The 16,603-nt window shown below is 41.0% G+C and overlaps 1 protein-coding gene across 1 annotated transcript in view; it reads left to right on the top strand.

The window, feature by feature from the left end:
- NKAIN3 (sodium/potassium transporting ATPase interacting 3) overlaps window positions 1–16,603 on the top strand; it is a 374,213-nt gene that overhangs the window by 327,691 nt on the left and 29,919 nt on the right. The gene's annotated exons all lie outside the window — the stretch shown is intronic.

Raw genomic sequence — 16,603 nt, forward strand, 5'->3', positions numbered from 1 at the left:
TATTTCCTTATTCTCACCCGAGTCCTTCATCAGTTGTGTCAGTGGCATTATTTTGCTGACTATATTTAATCTTTCTACTGAAGATGAAAGTAAAGATAAAAAATACTAGGATTTTCAGCCAGTGCAAGGCTGTAGTTTTGTATTAATTATCTTAATATCAATGCCATTTAACACAGCCAAACCTCTTCTCTACCTGCTTAAATCCATGCCCCTGTTCAGCTGGAGGAGATGTTTGTGCATATGCAATGGGCTGGAGAGCTGGTGGGTGACCTGCCCATGCTGGAAAACAATTATTGCCACTGCATATTCCTACAGCCTTAGGGTCACATCACTAAGGACTGCAACAGCTCTTTCCTTGAGCTTGCCCTTTTTTAGTAATACATATGAATATTTTTTATTACGCTTTTTTTTTTTTTTTTTTTTCTTGGCAAAGATCCATACCAGCTCTGGATGCCAGGAGAAGTAGGCTTACATTTCTTTGCCTGACTTCCTCTCCTTCAGGCTGTGTAATTCAGAGTCTGGCTTCCTGTCAGGACAAAACCAGAATAAGCACCTGTGTCCTGGAAAGAAGTCTGGGTTTGTTTTCCATAAAGAAGATCTACATGCTGTAGCCAAAAGGTCAGTCTAGATGATCCAAGGTCAAGGACTGCAAAGACATGCTCCAGTAATACCTGTCTCTGGTCAAGATGCATTCTCAGAGCTACAGTTTCTGCTTTGGCTCTTCTTGCAGTTGCAGTTGCAAAGTGTAGACTCTATGTCCACATTTGCATTTCTGAATAACAGTATCCTGATGTTTGGGTTCTCGGGCAATTCACTTGCTGCCACCCATAGACACAGAACATGAGGGTGTGATCATCAGCCATAAAGGGATGCTTATGATGGTTTTGTATGGATCTTCAGAGACAATATCATTGCTAGAATGGCTCCAGTGTTTCTTCTATGTTTGTAAACTTCCTAATTACAGCCTGAACTTAGGCTCCTTTGAAAAGAAGTACTGATTTTTGGCTTCAAGTCCCACAGTCAGACCCAGATGAAGGTAAAGAAGGCACTCGGATACACTGTCAAATAAAAGCTGTTGGTAAGAAACAGGAGGCAACCGGACACAAAACTACAAGTCACATACGGGGACCATATACTGCAAACAAATAAAATGTGCCATGGACAGGTGGTAAAAGAGATCATGCTGGGTCAGATATGACTGGAGAAGCTGCTTCTGAAATTCATTAAGCACTGATAGAAAGCAAAGCTTCATTGCAATTCTTGATAGCTTTTCTGCCCAGTGGGAATCCAGCAAAAAAAACCTTTTAGCACACAGTTTTACTGGGAATACCTGAGCAAACTGATAACATTGCTGCTTTTATGGTAGTCTTGTTTCTTACATATCACAGCAGGCTACTTCACAAAGCATTATAGGGTTGTGTGTGTGTGTGTGTGTATGTGAACCTCCATCTGCACATTCAGGTAGCAGCTTGAAGGAATTAACCAATATTATCCATAGTAAAAAGTACTACAGTGGGAAAGATAGCCATAAAAGAAAATAAACTATCATAAAAGGGTTTTTCAAAATGACCTGCACTGCAATCATTGCACAAGTTTACAGCTGGGTGAAGATGCTACTGTTACCTGCCAAACATAAATCCAAACACATTTCTGATAATAGTACTGTTTCTTCCAAAGAGCAAAAATAGGTCAGCTATGGCTCAAAATAGTCATTTCTTCTTTGGTTTGAGTATGTCAGATTGAACACAAGTGAAAACATACATGTGGCAGATCATCTGCTAAATATCATATTAGATGGAAATTGATTAGGAAAAACAGAATGATGATCAGAATGGTGTTCCTCAGCTTCACCTGTCTCTCTGTGGTATACTTCTATGCATCACTAGCATTTCAATGAATGCACAAAAAATGACAAAACAATATCAAAGTCTCTGGTGGACATAGAAGTGATGCTTTCCATTTTTCATTTTCAAGAGTCAAAATCCAACATATGTTTTGTCTTTTTTCCTTCCTAAAGATGCAGGTACACCTTCTTCACAACAAATAGACAGACTTATCATCTGTGGACTTCTAAGGAAGATAAGATTTTCAAGTATATATTTATACTTCCAAAAAATAATAACAAAACTAGCATTTGCTTGTAATTTTCCTTGTCTATATTTAACAAATTGTTCATAGAAAAAAGAAAGCAGTAATGATGTGTGCAAAAATAATTTGTAATTGACATCCACAAAGAGAAATACTATATGATGCTTTTTCAGCTCCCTCTGCAGACTAGATTATAAGAAAAGTTTTCAGACAATCTGTACTCATCCATGCTGACTTATGTGAACTTCTGCACTCTTGTGAATTTTATCCACCTCCTGGTTATTATTCAAGCCTATTTTTTTCTGTGATTTAATTAGTGCTGGGTCTAAGCTGGTGCACATCTTTCACATTGAGTAGCTTGCTTCTAAGGTACATCTGTGTCTACTACTCCTGAATATCCTCCCTAAGTGTTCCACTAGGGGGCTATATGTTGTTCTGTTTTTCCCTGAGGCATGCTCTGGCGTAACTGTTGTTAGTGAAAGCTTTGCATTTTTTCGTACAATTTTCAGGCTATGTTTACACATTAATATGAGCTAAAATAATAATGTGTTCAGTCTTAGCTGTTATGACCTAGGTGCTTAAGAAGTATTTTTAAAGGAGGTTAGAGAGTAGTAAGGATCAGGATGTAGTAATTCTACTCTTACACTCACTGTCACCTCACTGAAATCTTAAACATTTGGCATTTTTATTTCTGTGCCACAGCCCGTCTGCCTTTAAGTGGGTACTACCTCACTGTGACGTAATAGTTTCATCCACATGTTGTTTACATAGTGCTTGAAGAGAAAGAAATAATTCAGCAGAAAATAAATAATTCTTACAGCAAATGTATTCTTTGTGCCTGTTGCCAGAAACAAGTGGAAATAATATTCCCATTAGGAGACCTTTGATCTAATAAGAATACATATATGTATATTGGTATTCTATCAACAAAGGACATAGAATCATAGAATGGTTTGGGTTGGAAGGGACTGTAAAGATCACCTAGTTCCACCCCCCTGCCACAGGCAGGGACGCCTCCCACTCGACCAGGTTGCCCAAGGCCCCATCCAGCCTGGCATGAACACCTCCGGGGATGGGGGCAACCACAGCTTCTCTGAGCAGCCTGTTCCAGTGCCTCACCACCCTCAAAGTAAAGAACGTCCTCCTTATGTCTAATTTAAATCTACCTCTTTTAATTTAAAGCCACTGCTCCTTGTCCTATCACTACATTCCCTGACAAAAGGGACACATTCCCTCACCAGCTTTCCTGTAGGCTCCCTGTAGGTACTGGACGGCTGCTGTAAAGTCTCCCCAAAGCCTTCTCTTCTTCAAGCTGAACAACCCCAACTCCCTCGGCCTTTCGTCATAGAAGAGGTGCTCCATCCCTTTGATCATCCTAGTGGCCCTCCTCTGGACTTGCTCTAATGTGTCCATGTCCTTCTTGTGCTGGGGGCCCCAGAGATGAACACAGCACTCCAGGTAGTGTCTCATAAGAGCAGAGCAGAGGGGGAGAATCGCCTCCCTTGACCTGGTGGCCATGCTTCTTTTGATGCAGCCCAGGATATGGTTGGCTTTCTGGGCTGCAAGTGCACATTGCAGGCTCGTGTTGAGGTTTTCATCAACCAGTGCCCCCAGGTCCTTCTCCTCAGGTATGCTCTTAATCCATTCTCCACCCAGCCTGTATTCATGCTTGGGATTGTCCCAGCCCAGATGCAGAACCTTGCACTTGGCCTTGTTGAACTTCATGAGGTTATGACATCTTTCATAATTGCACTGTAAGCAGAAGAAAGAGTATTGTCAGAAAAGATGGCCAAGATTCGTAACACCTTGTTCTTCTGAAGGGCGTTTGTTTTGGCATCTCCTACATGCATAATTTCATTATCAGCTTCCAAAGTGGTACGTACAGCTTAGTGGAGATGAAACCTCATGGATACCTTGAAGAAACCCTTTGGGTTTCAAAACACCATCAAACCTGAATTCAAGTTTGCTTTGTCAAAATATATGAAATATTGTGTCATCTGTAAGTAACTCTAAAATTATTCTTATCATTGACAAGCTAAGATAAAAGTAAAAAACAAAACAAACAAACAAACAAAAGCAACAACAACAAAACCCCACCTATTTATTAAGGAAAATATACAAATAAATAACACAAAGCCAGGTTTACAGAAATAAATGAAAACCATCTTTCTGTCTGCTTGCAAAATTAGATGTAAAGTGTTTTATCACTCTGTTATTCAGCTGACAAGCTGATTAGGTATTAATGGAAGTATGAGAACTCTGACCTTGTTCCTAGCAGAACTTTTATTTTCTTTAAATACTGAATGAAAGACAGATCTAGAGAAAAAGTTTTGCTGTTTAACCAATGATTTTCTGGTCATTTTGTAAGAGTCTGTTCAGATGTAGATCTCTGTTATTTCCCTCTTCCTTCTTACCAACCACATCCCCTCCCCTTTGCATCATATTTTACCTTAACAATCAAGGTTTGAGGTTGATTCTATATTATACTATTGAATTTCACTGTATTCAATTAAATCATTAACAATTGATTAATATATTACAAGATAAAACACTATATTCCAGCCAGTTGTGTTTAAATACTCTGTTCAATGTTTTTACATATTGAGACTTCCATTTCATTCAAAATCTTAAGCATATCTATCATATGATGGACAACCAAGTCAATAGGATTATTGCTTGGGGCTTGTTTCTTTCTCTTGTGTTTCTCACGGACAAAGGTTCCCAGATCCCTTCTGTGGGTGTAACTCATCTAGAGCAGCTGTTCCCTAACCTCATCTGTGATGGATGCTCTGACAATGTTATCTCTGGGCTACTAGAGTATCTAGATGAAATTCTATAAACTAAATTATACAGAGGTCTGGCTTAAGGAGTCTGATCCAAATCCTCCAGCTGTCTGTTCTAGGAACATATGATATTTTTTCTAAAGGTCCTGTAATGAAAACAAAGTAAGGAGAATAAGCTGCAAGTAAGATAAACACTTGAGAGGGAGAGAGGGAAGCAATACACAATGCTCTCACTTGTTTTTCTCAACCCTAACCAAGCTGGGACACACATTGGCAACTGTTCCCTCTTAACTGGTCTTTTTCGCAAATGAGCAATAGGAGTAGTTTTATATTTAAGATGCTGAAGAAATAAATTTCCAGATCAAGTGTAGATCATAATGCTTCTGATCTTGGCTTGGGAGAATTAGATTGTCAAATACAATTTTTATTTTAAAGATGAAGGGCCACCACGGAGGCCAGGACTTGAGAAGAGCAGATACTGTGCAGGACTTCAAAAAGCAGAGCAGCTAACAGGCATAGTCTTTTCCAGTATGCTGCTTTCCCCTCGTAGTACTAGGTAGATGGCATTTGAGAGGAGTTGTCTTCTGCAGTATTAGCCAACAACAACCTTTATGTACATTTGAAGAACACACATTTATTTTAGGATCTCTGCTCACTTGATTCTCCCCAATCAATATAAAGTGAAAGGACCCGTCTACTCCTCTCACCAACTTTTAGAGCGATTAATCCATTTTAAGGCCTATCTGAGTTGTAGCCTCTGGGAGAGCTCTTCACTACAACTCTAAATAGCACAGTTGGAGCAGACTGGCTCTGGCTCATGCAGTTGAAATTGATAGACAATGCCCGTGATACCTGGATTTTATTCAAATCAAATCCAATAGATTTTAGAAATATTAAGTAAATAATGTACTTCAGAACTGCTACCATATACTATGTTTTCTGGAGATTTTTCTAGCTGTTGGTCTGCTTTTATGTTTTTAGATTGCTTAGTACTCTAAGGTTGGGACTTATACAGTAAATTGTTGTGCATTTCAACATTTAATTCTAGACAAAGAAAATAGAACTTGGAAACTGTTTCTGTAATTCAAAAAATTGCATTGTTTTGAAATTGTGTATAATTATATTAATATATTATATTGTTATAGTGTATAATCAAGCATTTAATTAATTATAGTATATAATCAAGCATTTATATTGAATAATTATATATATAATTATAAAACTGGGTAACTATATACAATAGTATATATTATATAGTCATGCAGTTATAGTGCATGCTTATTATTAAACTACAGCTATATACTGTTGTTACCCTTGATCCTAATTCCTCTTCTGCAGATTGCATTTTTGGATATCTGTTGTCATTGTTGTGGAATATGTGGAGCTATAAATTCTTCGTGCTCGATAATCTCAGTCATATTGCTATCTTACTAACTCACATATACACGCACATCCTAGGATAATATCCTGCTTCTCTTATGCATAGAATCATAGAATCACAGAATGGTTTGTGTTGGAAGGGATCGTAAAGATCACTTAATTCCAACCCCCCTGCCATGGACAGGGACACCTCCCACCAGACCAGGTTGCCCAAAGCCCCATCCAGCCTGGCCTTGAACACTTCCAGGGATGGGGCATCCACAGCTTCTCTGGACAGCCTATGCCAGTGCCTCACCACCCTCTGAGTGAAGAATTTCTTCCTAATCTAAACCTCCCCTCTTTTAGTTTAACGCTGTTGTGGTTTAGCCCGGCTGGCAGCCAGACACCACACAGCCGTTCGCTCACCCTCCCCCCTCCCTCTCCGGGATGGGGGAGAGAAACGGGAAAGTGAAGCCTGTGAGTTGAGATAAGGACAGTTTATTAAGACAGGGAAAATAATAACAATAATAATAATAATAATAATAATAATAGTAATAATGTGTACAAAGTGATGCACAATGCAATTGCTCACCACCCGTTGACCGATGCCCAGCCTATCCCCGAGCAGCCGGCCCCCCCACCCCGGCTAGCCACCCCTATATATTGTTCAGCATGACGTCAGATGGTATGGAATACCCCTTTGGCCAGTTTGGGTCAGCTGTCCTGGGTCTGTCCCCTCCCAGCTCCTGCTGCACCCCCAGCCTGCTCGCTAGCAGGACAGAGCGAGAAGCTGAAAAGTCCTTGGCTTGGTGTAAGCATTGCTCTACAACAATTAAAACATCAGCATGTTATCAGCGCTCTTCTCATCCTAATCCAAAACATAGCACCCTGCCAGCTACTAGGAGGAAAATTAACTCTGTCCTACCTGAAACCAGGACAGATATCCACCCCTTATTCCATACCATTTATGTCATGCTCAGGTTACACTCTTTCCAATACCTTCTAATTAGTCACCATTTTCATCTATGATATATAGCAACCATGGTAGTGATGACATACAGTGTTATATGATAATTAACATACTACAATTCAACTCATGGGCTATTCTCACCCAGTATTAGGTCCCCTTGAGGTACACACCGAACCTCCCCATTCTTTTGCATTACCCACCAAATGCATCCAGGTCCCTGGGCAAAAGCAATCCCACGAATGGGCTTGCCTTTTCCTGAGGCAGGAGTAGCCCAGACTGTCTTACCCAGCATGTTTCTTACGTGCACTACAGGAACTTTATCCCCTTCTACAGTGCGTAACAGGTTTGATTGGGCAGGTCCAGCTCGGTTGGCAGATCCTCTAGTATTGACTAACCAGGTGGCCTTTGCCAAATGTGTTTCCCAGTTTTTGAATGTCCCAGCACCCATCGCTTTCAGTGTAGTCTTTAACAGTCCATTGTACCGTTCAACTTTCCCGGAGGCTGGTGCATGATAAGGGATGTGATACACCCACTCAATACCATGTTCTTTGGCCCAAGTGTCTATAAGGTTGTTTCGGAAATGAGTCCCATTGTCTGACTCAATTCTTTCTGGGGTGCCATGTCGCCATAGGACTTGCTTTTCAAGGCCCAGGATAGTGTTCCGGGCGGTGGCATGGGGCACAGGATATGTTTCCAGCCATCCGGTGGTTGCTTCCACCATTGTAAGCACGTGGCGCTTGCCGTTGCGGGTTTGGGGGAGTGTGATGTAATCAATCTGCCAGGCCTCTCCATATTTGTATTTCAGCCATCGTCCTCCATACCAGAGAGGCTTTGACCGTTTGGCTTGTTTAATTGCAGCACATGTTTCACAATCATGAATAACCTGTGCTATAGTGTCCATGGTCAGGTCCACCCCTCGGTCACGAGCCCATCTGTATGTTGCATCTCTACCTTGATGGCCTGAGGTGTCATGGGCCCATCGGGCTATAAATAATTCACCTTTATGTTGCCAGTCCAGGTCCACCTGAGCCACTTCAATCTTAGCAGCCTGATCCACCTGCTGGTTGTTTTGATGTTCTTCAGTAGCCCGATTCTTGGGCACATGAGCATCTACATGGCGTACCTTTACAACCAGGTTCTCTACCCGGGCAGCAATATCTTGCCACAATGCAGCAGCCCAGATGGGTTTGCCCCGGCGTTCCCAGTTGTTCTGCTTCCATTGCTGTAGCCACCCCCACAGGGCATTTGCTACCATCCATGAATCAGTGTAGAGATAGAGAACTGGCCACTTTTCTCGTTCAGCAATATCTAAGGCCAGCTGAACGGCTTTCACTTCTGCAAACTGACTCGATTCACCTTCTCCCTCAGCAGCTTCTGCAACTCGTCGTGTAGGACTCCATACAGCAGCTTTCCATCTCCGATGCTTTCCCACCATACGACAGGACCCATCGGTGAACAGGGCGTATTTCTTCTCATTTTCTGGTAGCTTGTTGTACAGTGGGGCTTCTTCAGCACGGACCACCTCCTCCTCTGCTGATATCCCAAAGTACTTGCCTTCTGGCCAGTCCATAATCACTTCCAGGATTCCTGGGCGACTGGGGTTTCCTATTCGAGCCCGCTGAGTAATCAGTGCAACCCACTTGCTCCATGTAGCATCAGTTGCATGATGTGTAGAGGGGACCCTTCCTTTGAACATCCAACCCAGTACCGGCAGTCGGGGTGCCAGAAGGAGCTGCGCTTCAGTACCGATCACTTCCGAAGCAGATCGAACTCCCTCATATGCTGCCAATATCTCCTTTTCGGTTGGAGTATAGCGGGCCTCAGATCCTCTGTATCCCCGACTCCAAAACCCCAGGGGTCGACCTCGAGTTTCCCCAGGTTCTTTCTGCCAGAGGCTCCAGGTGGGACCATTCTCCCCGGCTGCGGTGTAGAGCACATTCTTTACGTCTGGTCCTGTTCGGACTGGCCCAAGGGCTACTGCATGAACTATTTCCTGCTTAATTTGTTCAAAGGCTTGTCGTTGCTCAGGGCCCCATTCAAAAGCATTCTTCTTACGAGTTACTTGGTAGAGCGGGTTTACAATCAGACTGTAATTTGGAATATGCATTCTCCAAAACCCCACGACACCTAGGAAAGTTTGTGTTTCCTTTTTGCTAGTTGGTGGAGACATAGCTGTTATTTTGTTGATCACATCCATTGGGATTTGACGACGTCCATCTTGCCATTTTATTCCTAAAAACTGGATCTCTCGTGCAGGTCCTTTGACTTTATTTTGTTTTATGGCAAAACCGGCCTTCAGAAGGATTTGGACTATTTTCTTCTCTTTCTCGAAAACTTCCTCTGCCGTGTCACCCCACACAATGATGTCATCGATGTACTGCAGGTGTTCAGGAGCCTCCCCCTGCTCCAGCGCAGACTGGATCAGTCCATGGCAAATGGTAGGGCTATGTTTCCACCCCTGGGGCAGCCGATTCCACGTATATTGGACTCCCCTCCAAGTGAAAGCAAACTGTGGCCTGCACTCTGCTGCTAGAGGGATGGAGAAAAATCAGTTGTGGCATACCACTTGGCTGCCTTTGATTCCAGTTCGTACTGGAGTTCTAGCATGTCCGGCACTGCAGCACTCAGTGGTGGCGTGACTTCGTTCAGGCCACGATAGTCCACTGTTAGTCTCCACTCACCATTAGACGTTCGCACTGGCCATATGGGACTATTAAAAGGTGAATGGGTCTTGCTGATCACTCCTTGGCTCTCCAGTTGACGAATTAGCTCGTGGATGGGAATCAGGGAGTCTCGGTTGGTGCGATATTGCCGCCGGTGCACAGTTGTGGTAGCGATTGGCACTTGCTGTTCTTCAACCCTCAGCAGCCCCACAACAGAAGGGTCCTCTGAGAGACCGGGCAAGGTAGACAACTGTTTAATGTCCTCTGTCTCTAAGGCAGCTATGCCAAAAGCCCAGCGGAACCCTTTTGGGTCCTTGAAATATCCTCTTCTAAGATAGTCTATGCCAAGGATGCACGGAGCATCCGCGCCAGTCACAATACGGTGCTTTTGCCACTCATTTCCAGTTAGACTCACTTCAGCTTCCAATACAGTTAACTGCTGGGATCCCCCTGTCACGCCATAAATACAGATGGGCTCTGGCCCTTTACAGCTTGATGGCATTAGAGTACATTGTGCACTGGTGTCTACTAAAGCCTTATACTTCTGTGCGTCAGACGTGCCAGGCCATCGAATCCACACAGTCCAATAAACTCGGTTGTCCCTTTCCTCCCCCTGGCTGGAGGCAGGGCCCCTCTAGTCCTGGTCAGAATCTTCGTTTCTGTGTTTAAAAGACTGCCTGCTAGAAGTTGGAGCAGCAAACTTTTCAGAGAACCCCTTTCTCCCGATTGTTTTCTTTTGTAACTCACGTACCCGTGCCTCTAGGGTCTCAGTAGATTTTCCATCCCATTTTCTCATGTCCTCTCCATGGTCACGTAGGTAGAACCACAGGGTGGCGTGGGGTGTGTACCCACCATATTGTCTTCTTTGCACGGATGCACGTTTACCCCTAATAGCCGAGACGCTGGTTCGTACAGGTGGGGAAGAAAATACACTCTCTTTAAGTTGGTGGACCTCTTCAAAAAGTTTCTCCAAAGTATTCTCTTTTAGTTGGTGGCCACTGGTTCGTTCAGGTGGGGGGGACCTTATCCTACTTATCCCACTTATCCTTATCCCACTTATCCTATCACTACACTTCCTGACAAAGAGTCCTTCCCCAGCTTTTCTGTAGGCCCCCTGTAGCTACTGGAAGGCCTCTGTAAGGTCTCCCCAGAGCCTTCTCTTCTCCAGGCTGAACAACCCCAACTCTCTCAGCCTGTTTTTGTAGGAGAAGTGCTCCAGCCCTCTGAATTCTCACATTCTGGTTTAATGCTTTACTAATGCGTTACTAAATTAGCCAATAGTGAAATATCTCACAGAAAATGGGACTTGTATTTACAAGGTTACACTTCTCAAGTACCACACAGATAGACAAGAAATAATGATTTTTAGCTGTCAACAGCAACAAAGGAAATCAAGATAAATCCATATTCAGTGAGATGACGACCTGGATGTACTGGGAGTGTATAAGGAAGAACATGAAGTAGGGTTGTCATATCTTTTTGATTGGATGAATCTTCCAAAACTAGTTTACCTATAATAACCTATACGTTCTCTGAGAGCCAGGCTACCAGTTTATTTGGATGGTCCTGTCTTGTAATGAGATCTCTATAAAACTCTGGGTAGTAGCTTAACAGTGGTAAGTGTCCTATTGTACATCTGATCTTGAAGATCAACCTGATAGCCTAGAGCACTGCTTCATGTAGTCTTAAATACCCAGTATACTCTGATATGTCTCTTTTGAACTAGAGGAACTGCAGTGTGTGAAGGAGATAGGAAAGTAATCACATACTGAGACAGTAGATTTTAAGGCCACAGCTGCTGATGATGATAAAGCCAGGTAGAAAGATTTAAATCAAAAATGTTTAAATAATCAATTTTAATAAAAAATATTTCAGTCTGCAGGTCATAACCTTGATTTAAATAAACACTTTTAATTTTATTTTGCATTTGTCCTTGCTTTCCTAGGGAAAGGTTAATACACATTAACTGTTAACTATTAAAATACATTAATTTGCAAGTAAATATACATTTTACACCCAGTTTGTTTCTTCTTTTTAATAGGATATATTATAACAATATTCATTTATTGAAGCAATTAAGGCACAGCATATATTTGCTCAGATGATTAGGTTTTTTAATTTCTTACATGTTTTCACAGCTTCTTACAGTTTAATGATGGACAATTATGTAATATAATTTCACTTCTATTAAACTAGGCATTTATATTTCATGTGTATGTCCATATCTCAAGCTTAGAGATTTTAGTTAGACTAAAGCATTTGTCCTCTAGAGACTATACTGCCTGCATAGGGAAAAAATAACAGTCTAGTATTTCACCTCTACCTAAGACTATCAGGAGAAAAGAAATTACATAGAAAAAGTCCTCATAATAACGTCATATTAATGTACCTATGTTCCACTAATAAGAAATCCCTTTGTGCACTCCACATCAAAGTCCTTGTCAACTTAAAAAAGGTGACAATTATTTCCCACACCCTGAGTCTGCTAATCACTGTGATGTGGGGAATGTGAGCACTGCTTATCAGCTAGTCATCAGAGAAATATGACTTTTTTGTACCAAAATAGTGGTGGTTTCACAGAAGCACTCAGTGTCTCTTATCCAAACATGGCCAATGTTTGACTCTTCTGAGGGTTATTTGATTTTTCTGAAGGATGGACTAGATGCTGTCAGGGGTCTCAATACCTGTTTAGATTCTAAAGTTCCACTTTGGAATCTAAATTGCTGTCTGGATCAAGCCCTAGGTTCCCATTTATACACATCTCATTGTTAGTGATATTTGATGCTTTGGACATCCTGTTCTAACCACTTCATTTGTCCCCTTGAATGATTACTGAACTATAAGATAAGCAAATTAAATATCTTTCAGGTCATTTGCATCATGGTTTCTTTAGTTATCAGGGAACACACATTTATGTCTATCATTTGGTGCCAGGCCAATAGCCAACATTTCCAATATCAAGAAACCAGGCAGTTCGCATCAATCAGCTCACTGCAAATTGGCAATTAATGTGATGGCTGGATGCGTTCACATGAGCATAACGTTATTAATTAAACAGCAGCTGGGTTAATCAAGATAGCAAAAGTAATTTGTTGGAATAAATATTTTATTAGTGTGTCCATCAATAAAGCAAAAGAAGAGGTTTTAATTAATTCATTTATAAAAATATTCACACTGTGGTGGCTGTAGCTCTGTTTAAGGATCTGGAAAGAGGTCTAAACTGCAGAATGTTATATTCCCACTTCACCACTTCCTACTGATTGTACTGTAGAGCTCTAATTACAAGTATGTTAGTTACAAGCCAAACATTGCTGTCCACCACTGAGCACCTATATCTGACAACTGATGTCAAAGGGCTCTTTTCCCTCTTTGTTGTTGTATTCTCTCGGAAATGTGCATTCTACTTTTTAATTACAGAAAGTTATTCTTGAAATATGGTGGGTTTTGATACTTCCCAATGTGATTAAAGACCTGATTTTTCCTTCCCCCCCCCCAAAAAAAAAACTAAAAAAAAACTGAGAGTGGCTAAATATATATATTTTTTAATTCTCTAGGTATTAATTAATAATCAGATTGAGGAAATTCTATGTTTTAAACACGTATATGCCATAAACATAATATGTAACATTGATTTCTGTCTGATTGAGGAATATTTATCCACTAATGCTGAGAAATATAAAGAAATACTGAGAAGCAGAAAGAGATTGCTGATTCTGCAAGAATAAGACCATAAATAAGGCAAAGACATTACAACAGCGTGTTTCAAACTCTAAAGTCAGTAGGAAAAGGTTTACTTTAAGAAGATCTACTGAAAGAGCAAGGTGTAAGCTGTTATGACTGTTAAAACAATCAGGTTTGCCAAGCCTCGTACTTTTTTGGAGGGAAGACCTCCCAAAGTATTTTTCCCTGTTGTTTTCTTCTTTGTGTCTAGCAGATTATTACCTATGAGAGTGGAAATCTCTTCCTGTGCTGGGAGGATGAGAGGTGAAACTAGCATTCTCACTGAGTTTGAGTACCAAAAAAAATATGAAATACAGAACTGGATAACAGTAAATAATTCTAAATTGTTGAGCTTCCTTCACAAACTTTCAACCCACAAAGACTGTGGGCTGAACTGTCACTCCTATTTCCAATACTCTGTCTGTACCACCTTTCTTTGCTTACATCAGGAAGAAAAGTAAATGTTTTCAGAGTGCTCTGAAACTTAACAAACTTGGGATTTACTGCAGAAGGCAGAGGGCGAGGACACCCAATCATCAGCTTTAGCTAGCCTACACCATAGAGTAGCCAGACAGCAAAGGGTGATGCACAAATAAAAACCTGGTCTTTTCTGTAGTCAGATTCCAAATATTGTTATGGGGATGGTGCGGAAGAACTGCAGAGGTTGGAGCCTATATTTTGAATGACACCAGCACACATTATAAAGCACAAAAAAAACGTGCTTCCTGCAAGATATTCCACAAAGCAAGACGTCACCCCCAATCCAGGGCACATGCCAAGCTGCACTGCCAATTTACTGGGCACCATTGCTGAAATGCCTGTGACCACTTGCAATTCCCTTCATATCCAGTCTTTTATGTAGGCTGAACTCTATTTAATCATGGCCTATAGTCTTCAAATGTCATATGATATAGCTAGTAACCTGATCTAGAGGTATAAAAGAGGGAGAATTACTAGGACAGGTCCATTTAGAATTGTCTAATCTGTTTTATTGATTTTTCTTCTTTCTATTTTTTTTTTTGATACCACATGTTTTCCATGAATTGTTATTGTCCTGAAAAGCTGTACTACAATTCATTCTTATCATGTTCATTATTTATTCAGCAGCTTTGCTCTTCAAAATATTTCAGTCATATACTTAGGGAGAAGAAACAAACCCAAGTGACTCATACAGTCAAATCTCACACTGTCAGTGGTGAGCTGGAAGTACTGTAAATAAACAGGTGACATTTCCTCTTGAAAAGCCACCCGTTTTCTGTTTTTTGTATGGTACTTAATGCAACAGCAGTTTAATCTATGTGTAATGTTTGGGTGGCACAAGCAATATACCTCAAATATAATGTTTGGTGGTTTTTTTCTGATCCCTTGAAAGCTTTTATATAATCATGCTTCAGTTAACATAAATGAAAGACACTTCGACCCAATGTCCACCTGATAAAGGCTGTGGCAATTTCTCCCAGTAAATATGACTCCCCAAATAGCCAAGGAAGCTACCAATGCTGCAGCTTGCTCAAAGCCAGAGGAAAACTGGATTAAACTTACTGGCTCATTTTCCCAAAACACCGGTGGGGTGAATGCCCAAGAGAGGAAGCTGGCAGGACTGGACTGCAACGCTGTGACAGCTCTCATTCACACTGAACTCGGCCTGGGTATACTGAAGCTTAATTCTCCATGGGGAAGATTAATCCCTTGGAGGAGGATTAAGCTACAGTGAACTGAGGCCACTTTATTTCTGAATGGAAAAGGCCACACAGGGATTTAATGTGCTTTATCTTACGTGCATTGATTTCATAGCTTTAGTTAATTCATCTTAACTTCCCTGAATTCCCTTGTGTGGACAAGCTTTTTGTCTGCAGAGAGGATCTTGGAGCTGCTTGTAAAGCTCCTGCTGTAGCCCGAGAAGAAAGCAGGTTGGAATGATTTCTGTGCCAGTGAACGAGCTTATACCTGTCTAGATACTATTAAATTACCTCCTTCTCAGATGGTTGATCCATGACACCCTTAAAGGAACTATTTTAATTAAAAAAACTAATCTCTAAGTTATTTTAGAAATCTCTCATGAACAGCCTCTTCAAGGCTTTCAGATAGCACAAATTGCGTACAGCTGCACAAACAATATTTTCTCAAGCATGGACATGTCTGGGCAGTGCAGTTTATTAGGTTTTCTTTCCCAGTGGAATTTTCTTCATCTTTGGTGATGGTCATAAGAAAACATTTTGTCTGAATGAAAAGCTAATGAGCTGAGTTTCTATTCCCTGGTCCTAAGATTTTAATCCCTTCCTCTCGGTTGCACAAGTGACACAGATCTGGGCTGGGGAGAAAGTTTTTGTAGGAGCTGCTGTTAAAATAATGGCATGATTTTGCTGGTGTTGTCCTCTGAGGAAGTGAGTCTGCTCTTTTCTTGCATAGTGAATGTGGTTTGCAGATAGGCCCTTCTGAGGTGTTTCCTAATGCTGATGAATCATAACCCAACTTCACTGTTTAGCTACACCATGATTTTTCACATATCAAATTAAACTTTGGCTAAGAAGTCCTTCACTGGATCACTTTATGTAAGACAAATGACATCTCTTGTGGATTCTGTAATACCTTTACTATAACTTAATTCTATAGCAGTCAGTAAATATTTTATCTTTTTTTATATGTTAATTAGGTGCTTAGGGGGCCCTCAACATTGAATGTCGACAGAGCCACGTGAGCACAGAAGTATTCAACAAATAAAGGAATGTACATAGTAGCTTAACATCAAGATCCAAGCACTTTCTAACATGATGTTCAGACCTAAGGTTTTGTAGTAGCATTCATCAGTGCTGATCTCAGTGGGGCTAGAAAAGAGAAAAAGATTTTAAAATATAGTGCGACATGAGCAAAAGAGAGAAAGTCTCTTTAATTTAGCTGTTCGTGACCACTTGCTCTGAAATTTACATATAAATTCAGGAAATGGAATCAAATATTTTCTAAATATAGCTGTGATACCTGTATTTATACAGCATTGTAATAAAAGCTTAATAAGTGTTCAG

This window comes from Cygnus atratus, chromosome 2, assembly GCF_013377495.2.
Source record: "Cygnus atratus isolate AKBS03 ecotype Queensland, Australia chromosome 2, CAtr_DNAZoo_HiC_assembly, whole genome shotgun sequence".
Classification (NCBI taxonomy): domain Eukaryota; kingdom Metazoa; phylum Chordata; class Aves; order Anseriformes; family Anatidae; genus Cygnus; species Cygnus atratus.